Here is a 21,609-nt window from a genome sequence, read left to right on the forward strand (position 1 = left end):
TTCTCTCATTGTTTTGGCAATCCTTGGTTGCTTATTGAAGTCATTCATTAGAAATTCGATGTTTTGGCTTAATAGTGTACACATTAACCGGCGTACAACTTTCAATGGGTAAAATCATTTACCCCTGAAATCCATGTTTTAGTTATAGAGCACTTATCCCGCATCTCAAGCAAGCTCAAGTCAATGTTCAGACGATCGCCACCCTTTTCCCTGGCCTTAGCCTCTTTTCTATGAAAAACAATGGTATTTTTAAAATCGGGTGAAGCACAATTTACAGGTTAATTGAGATTGTCAGCTTATATGAAGGGAAAAGGGATTTAATGCGCATTTAACAACCACTAAAGGTTAGGTTATTCTTCTTTATCTTAACCACTAGATCTACAAGCCCCTTTACTTTTCAAAATGGCTGTAACAAACACACTTTGGCTTCTCCCACTGGCTTGCATTGAGCTATTGGCAGCCAATCGTGGACTGCGCAAAAATATTTATGAAGGCAAGCAGTCCTATTTTTCACTTCTCATTGAGAACCAAGGTCCCATGGCATTGTAAATTAACTCGTTTTGGCGAGTTTAATGACCATGGCTGGTATTCCTTATGACATCCAAACTCAGAAATTGGTACCTACAAAGAAAAAAAAAACCCATGAGAAATTCACATTAATGGGTGGGAACTTTAAAATGTTGCTTGAAAAATCTGAATGTTCCATTCATAAGTCAAGCAAATCAGAGGGCTCAGTGCCCATGTGGATCATATGAAGGTGGAACTGGATACTAGAGGCTCTATTAATTATTCAAAATTGCATCAACTAGCACCAGAACATGGGTTTCTGCAATATGAAATCAACAAAGGCATGATTACATTATACCTGGCATACCTCATATGCTGAGTTCTAGATGAAAAATATTTACTGAATTTCAACACATACCGTGGGACAAAACAACGCATCAGAAGAAGCAAGGATTAAAACTATGTGATTGCAAGATAAGGATATGCAGTTGGGTGTGGGCGGCAGCAAAATACCATCTAGTTTGCTGCTTGAAATTAAGCAGTTAATATTCAATAAGCAAGCAATTGAGTATAGTCAAAGATAGATCACTTGAAACACAAAGAAGAGTGACCTAAAGAAACGATTTTTTTTAGAAGAAAAATAAAAACCAAAACTAGGAAAGCTAAGAAACAAGGGTTTGAAAAGAAACAATGGTCTGCAAAAAGGAAAAAAAAAAGAAAAGAAAAGAGAAGGGGAAAGAAAAAATTAAGCAATGTGAATCCTGCATCAAAACTAAATTGAAAAAGAAAAACATTTTTTCTTTCTTTACTTTTTGTTTGAAACACTAAGGTTGCCTTATATGGATTTGCAATGGGAGATTTGGATTTGATTACCTAGTTTAATTGCTTGCATCAAATGTTAAAAATACAGGAAATTTAAAAATAAAAAAAAGAAATTTATATATTTAAGTGATTCAGGGAGAAAAATTGAAATGATTTTTTTTTTTCTCTAAAGTTTTGAAATCCATCCTATCTTAAATAGTCAAATTTAAGTAGTCTCGTTATCTATCATTTTAAATCCACACATCTAAATACAACCCAAGTTCAATATATCTTTGGATTTTGATTTCTGCTTTTTAAAAATAACCCTACAGCCAACATCTTGCCATGTCAGTGCCAATATGCTATAGTTTTGTATGAATCATATAACGCTACAACTAATAATAGTAACATTCAACAACGTATGCAGATTTCTAAAGACATCTAATGATGTTTAAATAGTACACATCAAACATCTTATGTCCAAATGCTTATTCCCACTCTTTTGGTTAATTAGTACACATTTTTTTCCATAGAAATATTATGTCCAAAACGCTAATGTATAACCATTTGTTTAACCTTGTTAAAATACGAGACTAACAAAGACTGAAAATGTGCAAAGAGATCAAAATATATTTCCAGTTGAAGTGATAAGAAAGCTTGCAAATTTTCAAATTTAAGTACCTTACATGGGCCATCAAATAAATGCTGAACATGCGGACCACTGTCACAGCTGATAAAGAAACTCGTCTGTAATATTAGATATCATGATTCATGAGTAATAGTTCAAGAGGAACATGGAAAAAAAGAACATAACTTTCAGGAGGATAAAAAGGATTGTTTACCAAATGAGCCATCACTTTGTCAGCTTACAGCAGACTCTTATAAAATTATGAACCTATCCATTACGTATGTCGTGTCTTCAAGGTGAAGGCTAGAGAATCACATTCTGCAAAACAGAGGTGTAAATGAACCATCAATTTTTCTGGTCTCATTATTTTCTCAGGGTGCAGTTCCATAAAGAGAAACTCACTATTAGTGGATGAATACATAAATGAGTGTAAATAAATGTGTCACAGAGTAATAGATCTACTCGAAACAAGTGGTCTTCCTCAAACAACTAGTGATAACAGTAGCCACAAGGAACAGAGGATAAATGCATAGATAGTAAGAGAATATATTGCATACCAGAGATCACATGTAATCTCCATAGGAGCAAAATCCACCTTTCAAATGATGAAACTGGTATCTATCCAGCACTATAAGCTCCTTTGAGGTATCAAGGGAAATCAGCTTCATTATCAAGTGACAATCATGGGAAACTTGAAGGTTTCACATTATGCAGATAGGCATCAAGCAGGCACTCTAAGCAGCTCAACAACAACATCAAGCTTTTCCCTGTGATAATACTGAGAAAGAAATGAGCTAATTGGATTGACATAGCAACCGGTATCTTCTATCTTCTTAATTATCTCTTCAAGTATTCTATAAATGTCCTTCATTTGTGGATGATGGGTGTCATCTACAGTGAACACATGTACCCTATTATTAAACTCTATCCAGCTACAACCAGGTTTTTTCTCAATTCCTTTCTTTCTCATCTCTTTTCTCACATCCGCAAAAGCTTCTAATTGTCCACAATCAGAATATGTATTAGCCAGAAGGACATAACTCCCAGAATCATCTATATCTAATTCAAGCAAATTTCTCACTGCAACTTCTGCTAACTTTAAATTGCGATGAACCCGACATGCGCCAAGCAGAGCCCCCCATATATCAGCATTTGGCTTAAAGGGCATTGTATCAATCAAATTCTTGGCCTCCTCTAATAACCCCGCCCGGCCAAGTAGATCTACCGTACAAGCAAAATGCTCACATGTTGGATTGATGCCAAAATCTTCAGTCATGGAACTGAAGTAGTGTTTCCCCTCTATTACGAGCCCTGAATGGCTACATCCTGATAGAACAGATACATAACTTATATGATCAGGTGTGCAGTCCGTTTTCAACATATTCTCAAAAATCTCAATCACTTTCCTACCTTCACCATTTTGGGCATATCCTGCCATAATCGCATTCCAAGAAATCAAATTTTTGTCACATATTGAGTCAAACACTCTTTTTGCTACTTCAATTCGCCCACATCGTGAATACAAAGTAACAATGCTATTTGTGACAGAAACATTAGAACCAAGCCCTATTTTTTCAGCTTGAGCTATAATTTGGATCCCAAGTTTTAATATTGCTAAATCAGCACATGCACTGATTGAAGTTACTAAGGTGACCCAATCAGGGTTAACCTCTACCCTTCGCATTAGAATATACAATTTTAGGCCTTCTTCCCAAAAACCATTTTGAAAATATGTTGCTAACATTGAATTCCAAGTTATGACAATTCGCTGTGGCATTTTATCAAAATACTCTCGAGCTTTTTCAACATTACCAACTTGAGAGAATGCCGTGATCATTGCTGTCCATGATATTATATCTTTGAATGGCATCAACTCAAATGTCTGATTTGCTTTATGAGTATTTTGACACTTTGCATACATCGTAACAAGAGCATTCCCTACAGGAATAGAAGAGATCATTCCAGCCTTGATTGTATATCCATGGAGCTGTTCCCCAACTAAAACATGCTTTTGGCCGGAACAAACCCCAAGAACTGTTGCGAGAGTAAACTCATCCAAGGAAATAGGAGCCTTTCTCATTTGGTTAAACAGTACTAAAGCTTCGTCCTCAAGTCCAGACCGGACAACTCCACTGATCAAAGAAGTCCAAGAAACTGCATTGTGTTCTGTCATGTTGTTAAACACCTGCCGTGCAAAATGCAAGTGTCCACATTTCACATACATATCAATCAGTCCACTACCTGCGAAGACATCAAGACTTGGTTCCATACGGATGATCCGAGCATGCAAATGGGTACCCCATTCCAGATCATATATGCTTGCACATGCACTAAGTACGGTGGCATATATCATAGAATTTGGTCTAAAACCTTGGTTCCACATCTCAACAAACATACTGAGACTCTGAACCCCAAACCCATGCTGAGAAAAGATTGAAATTATGGTGTTCCAAGACACACAGTCACGTTCAGGCATTTGAAAAAACATATGAAGAGCCCTTTGAACCCCCTAAAGTTTAGAGTAACCAAATATCATACTGTTCCAACAAAACAAACTAGGACTTCGGATCCTCAAAAACATTTTCTCAGCAGAACTCAATGCACCACACTTAATGTACATATCGATAATCGAATTTTGAATAGTCATGTTGTTTCCAAATTCTAACTTCTCCGTAAGACTATGCAGCTGAAGAGCCAATTTGATGTTGCCAAGACTTTCATTACGCAAGAGAAGGAAAATGGGTCGGAAAAACTCTCACAATTCTGAACCATTGCAGCAAAAACTTTAATTGCATCCACTGGTTGCCCATTATTAAAATGGCCAGACATCATTGTAGTCCAAGAGACAGAGTCTCTCTCAGGCATTTCATTGAACAAGATCTTTGCTTCCCTTATCCGACCCAAATCTACTAATCCATTGATCATAGTATTCCAACTAAACACATTAGGATGCTGAATACTGTAAAAAATCCGACGAGCGTCTTCTATCAAGCTACATTGAGAGTACATGTGCAAGAGATGGTTCTGGAGGAAAATAGCAGAGTCCAATCCTATGGAAATGAGTTGGGCATGGAGTTTTCTGGCAATGGGTATTGACTTGAGAGATGCACAAGCTTTCATGGCTTCATAGAATGTCTGTGACAATTCCATGTAAGATTGTTGTAGGGAGGGGTCGTTGCAGAGAATGAGCTTTGTTGAGAGATTTTCTTGCGTCGATGATATATAACGAACATTTAGGCGAGAGAGATGAAGGATATACTTCAGGGGTTGAATTGGCAGCATCCCCATCACTGGAGATATTAGGCTTCTCCGCTTCAGAGACTTCTGCGAGTTTGCCTAACTCGATGTTAAACACATAAATAAAAAGAAGAACGCAGTACAGGAGTACAAACATAAAATAGCATCACTTTTGTACCGATAACTACCCCTGACTATAGCCCTTTGCCTAACTCAAATCCTACCGCTTTGCCAATATATATACTAAATATTTTTACCTCTGTCTACAACCATGGCACCCACATTTGATAAAGAATCAAAATGAGAAAACCGACCCAGATTATAGCAGCTAGAAACTAAAACTAAAAAAACCACAAAATATGCATATATACATATTAAAAATGAGAGTCAAAACTCTTACATTGTAAATCCAAGATCCTTGGTGATTGCTAGTTGGGTCGGAGAAGAGTGACCAGACTGCAGGAGACAAAAATGCAACTCATAAGCAGATATGATTAGAAAAAAGCTAAAACAAACTGAGGCTAGTTTGGTTCATGATCTGAAATTTCCTATTCAAAAACAAGGATAAATCTGTTACCCAACAAAACCCAAAAAAAAAAAACAGGATACAATCTAAAAATCTGGGCTGTATAGTTACTGCAAAATCTGAGAAATGTTTGGTACTGTATCTGAAAATTGTTTTTGAAGTCTAAAAGACCATGAAAGCGTATTTGGTTTACTTTGGATCTCATTTAGACGTTTCAACAAACACCATATATGCAACACTTTGGCCCGAACATTTCCCTCAACCTCTGGCCAACTACTCAACAAATGAATGTGAAAGAAAGAGAGAAGGAAGTAGTGTAAGAGATGGTATAGATTCTAAAGAATGAAAAGGTACATGTTGGTTGGGTATTGGGTCTCACAGTATCACGTCGGCGCTGGTTACACTCGGATCAACACATGTATAAGACTTGAAACTGTATGAAAATCAGATACCAAACGAAGCCTGAAGCTTTCTGATTTCTTGAGCTCTGGCCTCTGCAAATAAGAACAGGCAAAAGCAAATGCTGTTGTTAAAATACCCCATACAGAACAGAGAAAATGAGAGAGAAAGCGACTGGGGACGTGCATTGGTTTATTGCTGTGTGCATTGCTGCGCTGGGGGGTTACTTACATGGCGAGAGAGGAGAAGGATGGGGCCGTGCATGGAAAGAGAGGGACGAAGACACAATGAAAGAAGAGAGGAAGGAAAGAGAAAACAAGGAAGACTGAGAGATAGGAAAGACACTCATAGTTTTCTCCGGCAAAAATTGAAAGCGGGACAAAGTTTCGACTAGAGGTAGATATCGAGGGTTAGAAAAGAAGCAGAGCAAAGGTTGATCTGAAGTTACATTGCTACCACGGTTAAAAGTTAGGTGCTAGTCGTGTATAAGATAGGAAGATTAGAACTGAATTGGTTTTAAATAAAAAAGGCTTTTTTTTTTTTTTTTTTTTATACAAGTGAATTTTTTTTTTCAAGTACTTGGGAGAGGGGAATTTACATAAATATTTATTAGGTGCCTAGGACTTTCGAATTTCTGCCCAAGGGAGGCAAATCAAGTGGCGGACCATTTGGCCTCACTGGCACTATTGAGGATGAGCCCTGGAAATCTAGATATCCAGACCTCCATCCTCACTTTTGCATGTTTTGAGCAGGGATGACCTTCCATGCCCATCCCTTGGTCATGAATGAGGAACACTAAGAGCATTTCCAGTGGGAGGGGTTAGCCCAGGCAAGAGGCTCTCTAGGACCCTAATCCTATTTCCAGCGGGTAAGGCTTACCAGGACAAGCACTGGGCTCCACCAGCCTGGGCAAGGCCCAAGGCAAGACTTGCTTCGGTTGCTGCCTGGGCAAGATGATTTAACGCTGACGTCATTATGAAGTAAGCAATCAATTTATATAACAAGAAAATTGAAAAAAATAACAAAAATTTCAGAATCTTTTTATTTATAAATACCTAGTCATATTCTTCACTTCCCACATCAAAACTCTATACAAATTCCTCTCATCATATCTCATGTGAATAGTGGTTGCCATGGCAATAGGTGGAAAACCAGCAAAAAAATTTCTAAGACATGCATTATTTGTTTGAATAGTAACAACTCTTGCCTCCCCTTACCTTTTACCATGACAAATGGGTGGAAATGCTCTAAGGGAGTTTCGACATTTGTCACTGTGAAGACTGTCTTTGAGCTAGGCTTTTAACAGATTTTAAAGAAGTTTAAAAGTTCAGGTGTATTCATTCACGATCTTATAGAAGTCTATACAATTCTTGGTGTATTCAATTCAGACTTTTTAAATTCCATTCAAATTTAGGTGTATTCAATCATGACTTTAAAAGACTTCTTAAAAGTTTGGGTGCATTCAAAACCCCCCCACACCACCACTCACCGCCAACCCTCACCACTCACCGCCAACCCTACTACCAGCCCCACCATCATCCCTACCGTCACCACCACTACCGCTAGCATCATCACCATCACTGCCACTGTCACCACCACCACCCTTACTCCCATCGCCACTACCATTACCACCCCCACTATCACCCCCACCGTCACCACCACCACAACCACTGTCAGCATCATCACCATCACCGCCACCACAACCTTCCCCACCATCACCCACAAACCATCATCGCCACCACCATCACCACCACTGTCATCACCACCACCATCATCAACCCTAAACTCTTTGTTTTTTGAGTGCTATAAACTCCATTAAAAACAATAATAAAACTCTAACAAACTCAGTTAAAATCTATACACGAATTCAATCAAAAGATATGTGGAGTTTGTAGAATTCAGTTAAACTCAATTAAACTCAATTAAACTCCATAAACTTTATAACTCTTTTAAAATCATTTAAAATCTAAATTGAATACACTTTTGGGCTGTGTTTTGAAGTAGTCTATTTCTGTTTCTGTTCTATCGAGCTTCCTTTGGGAGATGGGCTGCTTTGCTCCTACACCCTTTGTAATGTCTCTTTGTGATTGTTTTTCTACGAAATATCAGCCTTTTCAACCAAAAGAAAAAATACCATTATTTTTTATCATACCACAAGAAATTAGAAATGGCTGAAATTGCTTGCTGCGAAATTCACTCTTACAATCAGATAGGAAAATCCCAAACTGAGTTTTACATATAATTGAAAGGAGAGTACGTAAGAATGCGGACCTTCATGACTTCTCTTTCTACTTGTCAATTACTTGCATCGCACTCTACATGCATTGCATGTCTGTGATGCTTCTACTACTTTACAATATGGAGAAACTGTTTTTTTATTACAACATAACATTGCAATGCCATGGACTGACCTTCCATGCAATTAATTTTATGCATCACATATATCACTTTCCCATGCTAAAGAGCAGCACCTTGGCTAGAAGAGCAGCAAGCCCAAAGATCCCCTAAAGCAAAAACCAAACATGTTTTGCAGTTACTTTCAGAGATGTCTCTCGTGCACTGTTGCAAACCATAAATATTTTTTTTCCCTGAAAATTTTACTTCCCCAGTTGCAAACATATGCTTAGAAGGATTAAAGACAGCCTCATCGGACAGGTTTTTCATCAAATAAATCAAAACATGACTAAAGCTACCCGGATTTGACACTCTCTTCTCCCGACTATCCTGCTTTGGATAATTTCCAACGTAAACCATCAATGAAAAGAACATCTGGAAGGAATAGCAGACTTGACATACTTCGTACCACATCATTGCATCATTCGTATCACAACTCTTGAAAAGCTCCTGGCTCGCCTCATAGATGCAATTTTGACAAACTGTAAAGTTCACATCCCCTCTACAAAGTGCTTGTCCACAGACTCTGTCAGTGTTATTTCCAATTGTGGTGTTGTAGAAACCGGTCCTGGGTATCCGGACCTGGGCACTTGACCCCTAGTCTTCAGATTCCTATCTTTGTACCTTAGGCCCTAGGCCTTCTTCCATTTATCTTTGGGTCTAATCCCCTTGTACAAATGTAAACATTATCATAATGAGAACATCTTCTCCGTGGACGTAGCCCATTCATTAAGGGTGAACCACATATATCTTGTCTTTCATATATTTATCATGCTAAAGGTCCTCACCTTCACCCATCATCCACCACACCTCATCACTAAGTTGGACTCAATCTTGGCCGAACCATTTTGAGCATCAACATTAGCAATAGCTCTCTCATAAACCTCTCTATCATAAACCTCTCTAACTCTGTCTTTTTTCCTGCACTCTCTTTTATAGCCTTATATAATCAAACCAGGAATCGTAATTAAGAGGATTCTTCCTAACCTCGTCTTCATATTGAAATCTCATGTTTCCCACAATCGCATCCTCAATGCCTTGTCTATCTCCATATTGCTTCTCCAAACACACAAACTTTTTGTACAAATCCTCAACCCTTTGTTTGGGTATATGATCAAGTGCAAATTTATAAATACGCCTTGCTCTATCAGTTTCTTTGCACCGCTCCTCAAATTCAGAGAAAGCCACAAATAACTGCTCGGCCTCCCCATCATCGCCCATGATCTCCACTACTCTCTCATATACATTTCTTGCCCTCCCAACCTCACCATTCTTCATCTCAAACTTGGCATACCGAATCCAAGCACCAACTTTCGGATGACATTGCACGAAACGCTTGAAAATCGCTCTAGCACGCTCGATCTCATTATAGCGAAGCTCAAACTTGATGAAAGAGAGCCAGCCTTGCTGGTCCGGCATCCAATTCATCCACCTCTCCTATATCTGCCGAGCACCAGCCACATTCCCTATAATCTCTTCCATGTGAATATACTTGTACCAAATCTGATCAACTCTAAGTAAGAGGGTGACGGCACGGTCCCACACATTCCTTGCATGGTTAATGAACTTGTTCTTCATCTCCGCCTCAGCATAGTTGCGCCACAGGGTAGAGTTCCGGTGATCGACCTCAAGGGCACGCTCCCAAACAGAGTGAGCATGTTCGAAGTCCTTATGGGACTCCTCCCACTGCGCATACTTGATCCAGTCTCTGACATTCCCCCTCACGCGCCGGATTTGGTCTTCGAATTCCTTGCGCTTTCGGAGGCGGTAATCTGCGAGCTCGGTGGGATCAGTGATCTTCTGCTTGGGAGGTCGGATTTCAGCCTCCTGGCACTCACGTGCCTCACGGAGGATTTGCTCTGCGGTACTTTGAACAGGGGCCGGGGTTTTGTTCTTAATCCTAGTGGGTCGTGGTAGCATGACGTCGGCATCCTTTCGGGTTAAGAACCCTAGGGTTGGGTCTGCGTCCTTGAAGGAAGCCATGGCTGGGGTTTACTCGCCTGGAAAATCTAAAACTTGATAATGTTTTGCAAATTTCCGTATGCGTTCTGTTGTGAAAATGGCACTTGCACTTTCACTCTCCCCCTAATGATCTTGTTGTTAATGGAGTTTGTGACAAACATAGCAATGGATGAATCACACACACACACACACTTGAGAAACCAACCAAGCACAAAGTGACACAAGAATTTATAGAGGTTCAGCAATTGCCTACATCCTCTTGGTGATCCCCTTGAGAAATTCACTAATAAAAGAATAAGTTACAACTTTGGTTTACAAAGAAAACCCCCTTAGAACTCTATTCTCTCCCAAGCTCTCTTTTCTCTCTCACTCCTTGCTCAACACTTTGATGCACTTGTGAACACTCTCACAACCCTTGGTGTTTCCCCCTTTGGTGTCTAGACTTTCAAGACCACAACTCAATTCCAACTTGAACTGATTGCCCTTTCTCTCTTCCTCCCTTGGTGAGTTAAACCTCCTTTGGACACAATAGCTTCCAACTACTTGACCACCTTGAGATTAACCACCTCCATTGTGTCTTGCTTCCTCTTCCCTTTAATACACAAGCCTTTAGACCAAGGAGAAGGCTCCATCCTTTTCTCCCACGTTCTCCCCTTGGTTTCCAGACATGGACCACAACTTGGGCAGACCAAAGGCTAGTCATTTGTAGCTGCATGTTTAGCCACCCTATCTAGAGCCATAGGGTAGGTACCCCTTAGAACTCTATTCTCTCCCAAGCTCTCTTTTCTCTCTCACCCCTTTGCTCAACACTTTGATGCACTTGTGAACACTCTTACAACCCTTTGTGTTTCCCCCTTTGGTGTCTAGACTTACAAGACTACAACTCAGCTCTAACTTGAACTGATTGCCTTCTCTCTCTTTCTCCCTTGGTGAGTTAACCTCCTTTGAACACAATAGCTCCCAGCTACTTGACCACCTTGAGATTAACCACACTTCTTGTTGTCTTGCTTCATCTTCCCTTTAATACACAAACCTTTGGACTTGAGAAAAGACTCCTTCTTTCCTCTCACATTCTGCCCTTGGTTTCCAGACATGGACCACAACTTGGGCAGACCAAAGGCTAGTCATTTGTAGCTGCATGTTCAGCCACCATATATAGAGTCATAGGGTAGGTACTCCTTGAAGCAAGTCAACAAACATCCTTCAATGCTCCCTCAAACTTCCCAACTGATTGCCAACCCCTATTTGACTCATAGGTGACCCCTAGGGTCCTTGCAATTCGGTGGAAAGTGATAGCCATTGAAAATAGAGTTAGAAACTCGAGGAAATCCGAAACAGCAACTCTGGGCGACCAGTCGCGGATACCTTTTGGATACCTTGCGACCGATCGCTCCAGCTTTTCTCAAACTTCTTCGACTCTGTGTAAAAACAGCACGAGTACAAAAGAAGAATAAAAGCTGATTTTAAAAAAATCAACGTGTTATCACTTTATATTACTTTTATTCTCAAGGCTGGGCATGTTGGTTCAAGCCCACGTTTCTTTTTTCTTTTTAGGTAAAACTCACGTTCTGGTGAAGCAAGAAGCCGGCTGGAAGTTGATATAGAGATTCCAAAGTCTTTCCTTGACGTGCTTTTATTCCCATAGGGCTTGCCGTCGACCTCTAATTACATCATTTAAATACTAAATCCAACCAACTATTTTTAATACATTTCTGTGTGTGGGTGTTCCATTACACTAAAATAATGCATTATTTCCATGCGTGGTATTCGTCAACGTATAGTTTAGGATTAGTTGACCACTAATCCAAAATCAAATAACAAAGAGAAGTTGTTAACCTTGAAAGCAATCTTTTCAAGTTGGCTGATATTGTTGACTAAGAAGAAAGAGTTAGTTGGCCTATTTTTATTTCATGCATTTATTTATTTTTTATTTATCTTTTTCTGCCTACTGTAGACAGTCTTGTTGGAAACACACAATAATCTTAGAATTTGGAAGAGTCTACCAGAAGAATGCGAGTTTCTTTGTAAGACTCGTAAGTCTATTTGGTCAAACAAAGAAGTTTTCAAAAGGAAGAAACCAGTCTTGTTCAGTATCTTCCTTTTTTGTATCAATAAAATTTGATCATGAATTTTTCTTCTTGATACATAAAGTTTTGGTGTCCATAGTGCATCCTCACTCTTTTTACATGAGTATAAATAACGTGTTACGTGTTAACATCTCTCTTCGAGATGTAATGAGATTATGCTAGTGAAAAGGCTGACCACGCACGTTTCTTACTTTAATTTTAGATTTTAACTCTCAAATTTACCTATGCACATTTTATTCCTCCGCTCTTTCAATATCGCCAATATAAGTTAGTAGAAACACAGAACCAGAGAAATTCAGGGTTTTAAGCAGAGAAGGACAATTGATTGAAAATAGTACCAAGAAAAAGAATAGTTCAATTCCAAAGAAAAGAAGAAGAATACTGTATATAGAAAAGATTCACTCATCCAATCCAATGATTCATTGAATTGGGAAGGAAGGAAAGGGACAGAATGATAGAGAAGAAGAAGAAGCCAACCTGGACCAATTCTTATCCATTATTATTATTTATTATTATACACATCATGCTGACAGGAGGATGACCTAATTGTTGCTTGGTCATGATGAGCTAGGCATGAGCTATTATTTCTGGTTGGAAGCTTGGTCATGCTGACATGAATATGAGCTATGGCTGCTGGTGGGATTTGTTGGTGAAGTGCAACAACCAATTCTGATTTTCTAATACAAGTGTTGTATGCATTAGCTATATTCAATTCTGATTTCTCACTTCCCTCTCCCTATAAATACCAATTCCATTCCTCATTCAGAGTGTGCAAGCCTGGGATTCACAACCCCACAAAACCCTCTCCATCCATCCTCAAACACTCCTATACACTCTGGGTGCAAGCCTGGGATTCATGTTCGGTTCATTTTTACACATGATTTTTCATGTTATTCACCCACTATTTTGAGTTATTTCTTGACATTTTATAGCTTTTTACTTCTTTTTTGTGTTTTAATAGGTTTTACCTTGGTTTGTATGAAAATGAGCTAAAAGTGCATTATTTGATATAAATTCTGTTTTTGTTCATTTTCGTAGGTCAACTTCGTGGCCTTGGATCAGCATGTTCCGGTCCTTGGATGAGGTGATGATCTTCATAAGACTTGTTCCAATGGATGTTAACTACAACATATCCAAATTTGAGCTCCATTGGGCAAGTGTAGCCTATCCAGCTGATCGGACAATTGACGCTGGCTCTGGATGTTTGTTTTGGCCCAGTTTTCACCCCCACTTAATAGCATTTTATTTCTACTTGTTACCACACCTTTTGGTAACAATGGATTGCATTTGAGTGGCATTTCCTGAGTCAATTGGAGCCTTGGATTATACCTTAAAACAAGGTTTCATCATTTGCAAGGGGACAATGGGCAATAGCTTTAGAGAAAGAATAAGTTTTATACTAAAAGAAAAGCTGGAAAGGAGGAGAGAGAGAAGTCAAAAGGGATTGCAATCAGATTTGGGGGAGTTTTTGCAACGGGAGAGAGGGTATTCCACCATTCTACAGAATTGAGAGCAGATTTTGGAGCTTGGAGCTAGGAGAAAGCCAAGGTGCAGTCAAGAAAAGTGGAGAAGAAGACTTCCACCATTGATGATCTTGAAGCTTTCATCATTTTCTGAAAATCTGTAAACTCTTTCTAATTTCATTTTGAATTTGTGTTTGAAATGATTATGAGGAACTAAACTCCATAGCTAGGGCTTAGGTTGAAGCCCTAAACATGATTACCTTTTTGTTTTGATGCTTGAGTGTATGAATTTCTAGATATTGTTGATGAATTCCAATTCACCAAATTAATCTATCCTTGATGTATGTTCTTCTTTGATTGATCACCTTTGAAAGCATGCTTCTTGAGATTGTTGGGATTATGTGTATCCTCATGTTATCCTAAGCAATAAATGGATGAAGTAAGAATCATCTATGTGAATTGGTTTCTTGAATACCTAATGTAAACACCATGCTATTAGGATTCTTGTGATGTTCATATTCTCTTTGAACTTAATGGGTTCTCCTTGTAATTGAATCGAAGTACGAACCATACCTAGGTTCGGTTATGAGGAGGGCACAAGTATTGTAGCACGAACCATGCACTTTACGTATATTAGAGAGAATCAATGCGTCTTGAGCCACGACCCATGGTCTTGATTGCGAACATCTTCATCAACACGTTTAGAGTTCATTACTTGAGTATTCATGAACTTGGGTAGAATTGTTTAGGGTGGATTCCGAAACCCTAGTGTTTGTTACATTTTGATTTCACATCTTGATAATTCATCTCCGCCATTCTCATTTAATTTCAAAGTCCATTTACTTTCATGCAATAGAAATAGGTTACTTCAAACAAATCAAAACCCCCCCCCCCACTGTGTGTGTGAGTTGCGTGTTTGACACGTTACGTGTCTTTGTTACTAAATTCTATCTGTTTCCGTAATTGTTTTGGACTTTTGGTCCGCGTTGTGTTCTTCCATTTTCTGTGCTGAATTCAACCGTATAAAGAACGTGAATTTTGGACGTACGGTTGGAAAGTTATAGGCTAAACACTGGATAGAGGTCGAAACTGGAAAAAAACAGAGAAAACGACTCTGCCCAAAAACGACCGGTCGCTAGTGTCTCACGACCGGTCGCTCAGCACACAATTCTGAAGTTTTGACTCTGTACTAAAACGACCGGTCGCTTTTACCTCACGACCGGTCTCCAGACAAAAAAACGACCGGTCGCTCTTAACAAACGACCGGTCGCTGGTCACTGTTCACAGCACAATTCTTTTTTTGTTTTGTTTTGTTTGTTTCTTTTATATTTCTTTTTAGTTTAAAATTTTCATTTGTGCATTGTGGTGTGTTAGTTAAGTGTTCTTTTTGTACTCGAATTAGAACTTATAGGCAACCGACAAGTTCTTCGTGGGATCGACCCCGTACTTATACAATCTATACTTCGATAGATTCGTGCACTTGCGGGTATTTTTAATTGGTTGTTTGCACATTAAATTGTGTCCTTTTAGGAATGCAACAATTTTTGGCGCCGTTGCCGGGGAACTGGCACGGTTGCTTATATGTTTTGTTTGAGTATATTTAGAGTACTTAATTTTATTTTCATTTTTTTTCCTTGTTTGTCATTTCATTTTATTTGAGTTTGTTTTTGTTTTCTTCTTATTGCAGGAACATTTTGCTTATGTCCCTTCTGAATTTGGATATTTCATTAGATTGCACTGTAGAAGATATCCAAGCTCAAGCTTTGAGAGAAAGGAACATCCAACTAGCTGTGTCTACTCCATTGCCTTTTTCACTCTCGCCATTTTCATCATCACCAAGCTCACCAAAAGTCGAGTCACCTCCACCTTCACCAATGGCGGCAGCAGCTGCAAATGCGGAACTTACTATGCAAGAATACTCTTCACCGCCAACAACTGGACAACCATCTTGCATAGTATATCCCGCAAGCACTTTGGAAAACTTTGAGTTGAGATCGGGCATGATACACATATTGCCTAAGTTCTTGGGAAATCCTGGAGAAAATCCTAATGCACATATCCTAGACTTCGAGGAAGTGTGTTCCACAATAAAGATCGAAGGCATGAGTAGTGATGAGATAAGAATGAGACTTTTCTCATTTAGTTTAAAGGATATAGCAAAGGAATGGCTTCACTATCTACCTCCAAATTCCATCACAACATGGACGGATCTTGCTTCAAAGTTCTTGCAACATTTTTTCCCAGCACAAAGGACAAATGAACTCCGAAGTCAGATTACAGGAATTCTGCAAAGGCCGGGAGAAAGCTTCCAGGATTATTGGGACCGTTTCAAGAAGCTTCTAATCACTTGTCCGCATCATAACATACAAGCTTGGCTTCTAATGCAACACTTCTATGAAGGACTTTTTGAAGCGGACCAAAATAATGTGAATGCAGCTGCAGGAGGAACTATAATGACCAAGACTCCAACAGAATTGCGAGCAATATTTGATCTTGTTGCTGCAAATGCTCGCCAATATAATTCAAGGCAAAGACCAGTCAGAAAAGGGGAATCCTATGATGTAAGTACCCTTTCTAGTATGGAAGCTCAGATTGCAAACCTAACCAACATGGTGAAGAAATTGGCACCGGGATCATCCAAGGTTTGTGCATTTTGCTCCACAATTGGTCATGACACTGAAGATTGTCCCTTGGCACATGAGGAAGCAAATGCAGTGGGCTCATTTCAGAGAAATCAGTGGCCTAAGAATGATCCTTTCTCACAAACATACAATCCGGGGTGGAGAAATCATCCAAATTTCAGGTGGAGTGACAATTCTAATGTTCAACAAGGGCCAACTCAACCACCTCAAGGGCCAACTCACCCACCTCATGGTCAACAACATACTCGCCCACCTCATGGTCAAATGCACTACTACAATCCACCACAACCACCACCTCAACCACAATCTACAGGAAAATCTTTGGAAGAACTTGTTGCTTCCATGGCTAGAAACACAGATAGTTTCATCACTGAGACAAAAAGCTACATGCAGAGGAATGACACCCACATGCAGAAAACGGATAAGGCCATTTCCAATCTAGAAAATCAAGTGGGGCAAATTGCTCAAGCTTTGAGTCAAAGGGAACCTGGTATGATGCCTAGCCAACCAGAGATTAATCCAACTGGGCGTGAGCATGTTCAAGCAGTTACCTTGAGAACTGGTAAGGTAATTGGTGAAATAAATGGTTCTAAAGATTTGATTCACAATGTTGATGACATGCAGGTTGAACAAGTGGCTGAGCCTAAAGAAAAGGATGAAAGCAACAAAGAGAGAGATAAGCAAGCAGCTTCTTCATCCGAGTGGATCCCAAAGCATGAACTTGCAAGAAGGGCAAGAAAGGAGAAGGTAAGTCGTGAACCTACTGACGAAGAAATCTTACGTGCTCCTTTTCCTCACAGGCTTATGAGTTCCAAAAAAATTCAACAAGCCAAGGAAATATTGGAAACCTTCAGAAAAGTGCAAGTCAATATTCCTCTCTTGGATGCAATCAAGCAAATTCCGAGTTATGCAAAGTTTTTGAAGGACCTTTGTACCACCAAGAGGAGATTCCAAGATCATGAAACGGTTGCACTAACGGAAAAAGCTTCTGCTGTTTTGCAAAGGAAGCTCCCTCCCAAATTGAAAGATCCAGGAAGTTTTACAATTCCTTGCATAATTGGAGATAAATTGTTTGACAAAGCTTTACTTGATTTAGGTGCTTCAATTAATCTGATGCCTTATTCTGTTTTTGAAGCCCTTAACTTAGGTGATCTTAAACCAACTTCTGTCAGCATTCAATTGGCGGACCGATCAGTGAGATATCCAAGAGGAATTTTGGAAGATGTACTTGTGAAAGTAAATGATCTCATTTTACCAGCTGACTTTTTGGTGCTAGAGATGGAAGAAGCTCCTATTCCGGGTGTGGATCTTCCATTGATTCTTGGCCGCCCTTTCATGGCCACTGCAGATACTGTGATCAATGTTCGACAAGGAACATTGACAATGACAGTTCAAGGGGAAACAATAAAGTTCAAAGTTTATGATGCCTTCAAACTCCCCAATGATGAACATGAATGTTTTCGTATTGATACATTGTGTCATATTGTGCAAAATACATTTAATAGTACTCATGGTACAGATTCATTAGAAAAGGTGTTGACACAAAATCCTCAAGTTGCTGAAATTGTTGATAATGAGTTACTTGAGGCTGTGAAATTCCTTGATGCATGTCCAGCCATACCACGTAAGTACACTCCAAATTTTATACCTTTGCCAGTCAATACTGAAAAGCTTGTTCCTTCTCTTGACAGGGCACCCGAGTTAGAGCTCAAACCATTGCCATCCCACTTGAAGTATGTTTATTTAGGTAAAACAGAGACATTGCCCGTGATTATTGCTAGCAATCTCAATGTGGAAAATGAACAGAAGTTGATGCAAGTGTTAAGAGAACACAAGGGAGCAATTGGTTGGAGTATTGCGGACATCAAGGGAATAAGCCCAACAAGATGCATGCATAGAATTTTACTGGAAATTGATTCCAAACCCACAAAGGATGCTCAACGCAGGTTAAACCCAATCATGACAGAGGTAGTCCGAAAAGAAATTCTGAAGCTATTGGATGTGGGTATAATTTATCCTATTTCCGATAGCAAGTGGGTAAGCCCGGTCCAAGTGGTTCCTAAAAAGTCAGGAATAACTGTTGTAAGAAATGAGGGAAATGAACTTATTCCTTCTCGTGTCAAAACGGGATGGCGTGTTTGTATTGATTATAGAAAATTAAATACCGCCACCCGAAAAGATCATTTTCCATTACCATTTATTGACCAAATGCTTGAACGTCTTGCAGGTCACAGTTACTACTGCTTCTTGGATGGCTATTCAGGATACAATCAAATTGCCATCGCTCCTGAAGACCAACACAAGACGACATTCACATGTCCTTATGGTACCTTCGCCTACCGGCGTATGCCATTTGGATTGTGTAATGCCCCGGCCACCTTCCAACGATGCATGATGAGTATTTTCTCCGATATGGTAGAAAAATTTATTAAAGTATTCATGGATGATTTTAGTGTGTTTGGTCATTCATTTGATTCATGCCTTAACAACTTGTCTTTAGTTTTGCAAAGATGCCGGGAATGCAACTTAATTCTCAATTGGGAAAAGTGTCATTTCATGGTACAACAGGGAATCGTTTTAGGTCATGTGATTTCCAGTCAAGGCATTGAGGTTGACAGAGCCAAAGTAGATGTGATAAGCGGGTTGTCACCTCCCACATCAGTGAAAGAGATCCGATCCTTCTTAGGACATGCCGGGTTCTATAGAAGATTCATAAAAGATTTTTCTAAGATCTCTCGACCATTGTGTAGCTTGCTTGCCAAAGATGCAAATTTTGATCTTAATGATGAATGTTTGGCAGCTTTTCAAAGGCTCAAAACTCTTCTCACAACTGCACCTATCATTATGCCTCCAAATTGGAATTTACCTTTTGAATTAATGTGTGATGCATCTGATTTTGCAGTTGGAGCTGTATTAGGGCAAAGAGTTGAGAAGAGATTGCATGCAATATATTATGCAAGCCGTACCCTTAATGATGCTCAGTTGAACTATTCAACTACTGAGAAAGAGCTGTTAGCTGTAATTTTTGCTTTAGAGAAATTTCGTTCGTACTTGATAGGCTCTAAAGTAATTGTTTTCACTGATCATGCAGCTTTGAAATATCTCTTGGCAAAGAAGGAAGCAAAACCAAGATTGATACGATGGGTTTTGTTGCTCCAAGAGTTTGATATTGAAATCAGAGATAAGAAGGGATCGGAGAATGTGGTAGCTGACCACCTTAGCCGATTGATCACTAACTCCAATACCGAAGAAGACACTCTTCCTCTTCGTGAATCCTTTCCTGATGAGCAACTTTTTGCATTACAAATTTCTGACCCATGGTATGCTGACATTATCAACTTTCTCGCTACAGGAAATATACCAAGGGATTTGTCAAGAGGTCAAAAGGACAAATTGCTGAAAACCACCAAGTCCTATGTGTGGGATGACCCATATTTGTGGAAGTATTGTTCGGACTCCGTGATTAGGCGATGTGTTCCCGAGACCGAATCTCAGTCCATACTCACATTCTGTCATTCGAACGCATGTGGTGGCCACTTTGGAGCCAAGAAGACAACTTTAAAAGTTTTGCAAAGTGGATTCTATTGGCCAAGCTTGTTCAAAGATGCATCACAATTCTGTCTATCTTGTGATAGGTGTCAACGAATGGGTAACATTTCATCTCGAAATCAAATGCCTTTAAACCCAATTCTAATTGTTGAAATATTTGATGTTTGGGGAATAGATTTCATGGGTCCATTTCCTTCATCTTTTGGAAATCTATTTATTCTACTTGCGGTTGATTATGTTTCAAAATGGGTGGAAGCAATTCCAACCAAGACTAATGATGCGAAAGTTGTTCTTAGCTTTCTTCGAGCCAATATCTTTTGTAGGTTTGGAACACCGAGGGCCATCATTAGTGATAGGGGATCCCATTTTTGCAACCGATCATTTGAGACCCTACTCAAGAAGTATGGCATAACTCACAAGGTGTCCACCCCCTATCACCCTCAGACTAGTGGACAAGTGGAGATTTCTAACAGAGAGGTGAAGCATATATTAGAGAAGACTGTTGGTCCTACTCGAAAGGATTGGTCTTTGCGCCTTAACGATGCTCTCTGGGCCTACCGAACTGCTTACAAAACTCCAATCGGTATGTCTCCATTTCGCTTAATCTTTGGTAAACCTTGTCATCTACCTGTCGAGCTTGAACACAGGGCCCTTTGGGCAATTAAGAAGTACAACTTCGACATGAAGGAAGCAGGAGATATCAGAAGGTTACAACTGAGCGAACTGGATGAGCTTCGCAATGATGCTTATGAGAACGCAAAAATTTACAAAGAAAAAACAAAGGCGTTTCATGATAAGCATATCATTAGAAGGTCGTTTGAAGTAGGGCAAAGAGTATTACTCTTTAACTCTAGGTTCAAACTCTTTCCAGGTAAGCTTCGTTCCCACTGGACTGGCCCATTTGTTGTTACTAATGTCTTTTCCTATGGTGCAGTTGAAATCCGACCAATAGGCATAGGAAAGGAATTCAAAGTTAATGGGCATAGGTTGAAAATCTACCACGAAAATACTTTGCATCAAGAAGATGAAGTGCTTCACTTCATTGATATACATTCGGGGATGCAAAACTGAGTTGGGAAGGTAAGTCCTTAATAAAGTTTTCAACCCAAAAAAAAAAAAAAAAAAAAAAAAAGAGAGAGAGAGAGAACGACCGGTCGTACATGCCTCGCGACCGGTCGCTCGTTTGGAGTTTCAGAAAAAATTGAATCTGCTTCGAAACGCTCGTTGTTTTTCTTAAAATTGAATCTGCTTCGAAACGACCGGTCGCTTTTCACTCGCGACCGGTCGCTCGTTGTTTTTCTTAAAAATTGAATCTGCTTCAAAGCGACCGGTCGCTTTTCACTCGCGACCGGTCGCTCGTCGCGATTTTTTTTAAAAACCGTCTTTTTCTTTCCTTTCTCTCTTCTCTCTCCTC

The 21,609-nt window shown here is 39.5% G+C and overlaps 1 non-coding gene and 2 pseudogenes across 2 annotated transcripts; all 3 read right to left on the reverse strand.

The window, feature by feature from the left end:
* Nucleotides 1-224: 224 nt before the first annotated feature.
* On the reverse strand, nucleotides 225-6,557 carry LOC148297607 (pentatricopeptide repeat-containing protein At2g13600 pseudogene; annotated as a pseudogene). Its single transcript, XR_015832838.1, has 7 exons — nucleotides 6,330-6,557; nucleotides 6,079-6,193; nucleotides 5,574-5,629; nucleotides 2,494-5,260; nucleotides 2,151-2,254; nucleotides 1,990-2,055; nucleotides 225-621 (listed from the first exon to the last, which is right to left on the reverse strand). The product of XR_015832838.1 is annotated as a pentatricopeptide repeat-containing protein At2g13600 pseudogene (transcript).
* Nucleotides 6,558-7,596: 1,039 nt separating this feature from the next.
* Nucleotides 7,597-10,475, reverse strand: LOC110771183 (uncharacterized; annotated as a pseudogene).
* Nucleotides 10,476-16,262: 5,787 nt separating this feature from the next.
* On the reverse strand, nucleotides 16,263-16,369 carry LOC148297608 (small nucleolar RNA R71). The gene has a single exon (XR_015833316.1). It is a non-coding gene; the product is annotated as a small nucleolar RNA R71 (small nucleolar RNA).
* Nucleotides 16,370-21,609: the final 5,240 nt, after the last annotated feature.

This window comes from Prunus avium, chromosome 1, assembly GCF_965620075.1.
Source record: "Prunus avium chromosome 1, drPruAviu1.hap1.1, whole genome shotgun sequence".
Taxonomy (NCBI): Eukaryota; Viridiplantae; Streptophyta; class Magnoliopsida; order Rosales; family Rosaceae; genus Prunus; species Prunus avium.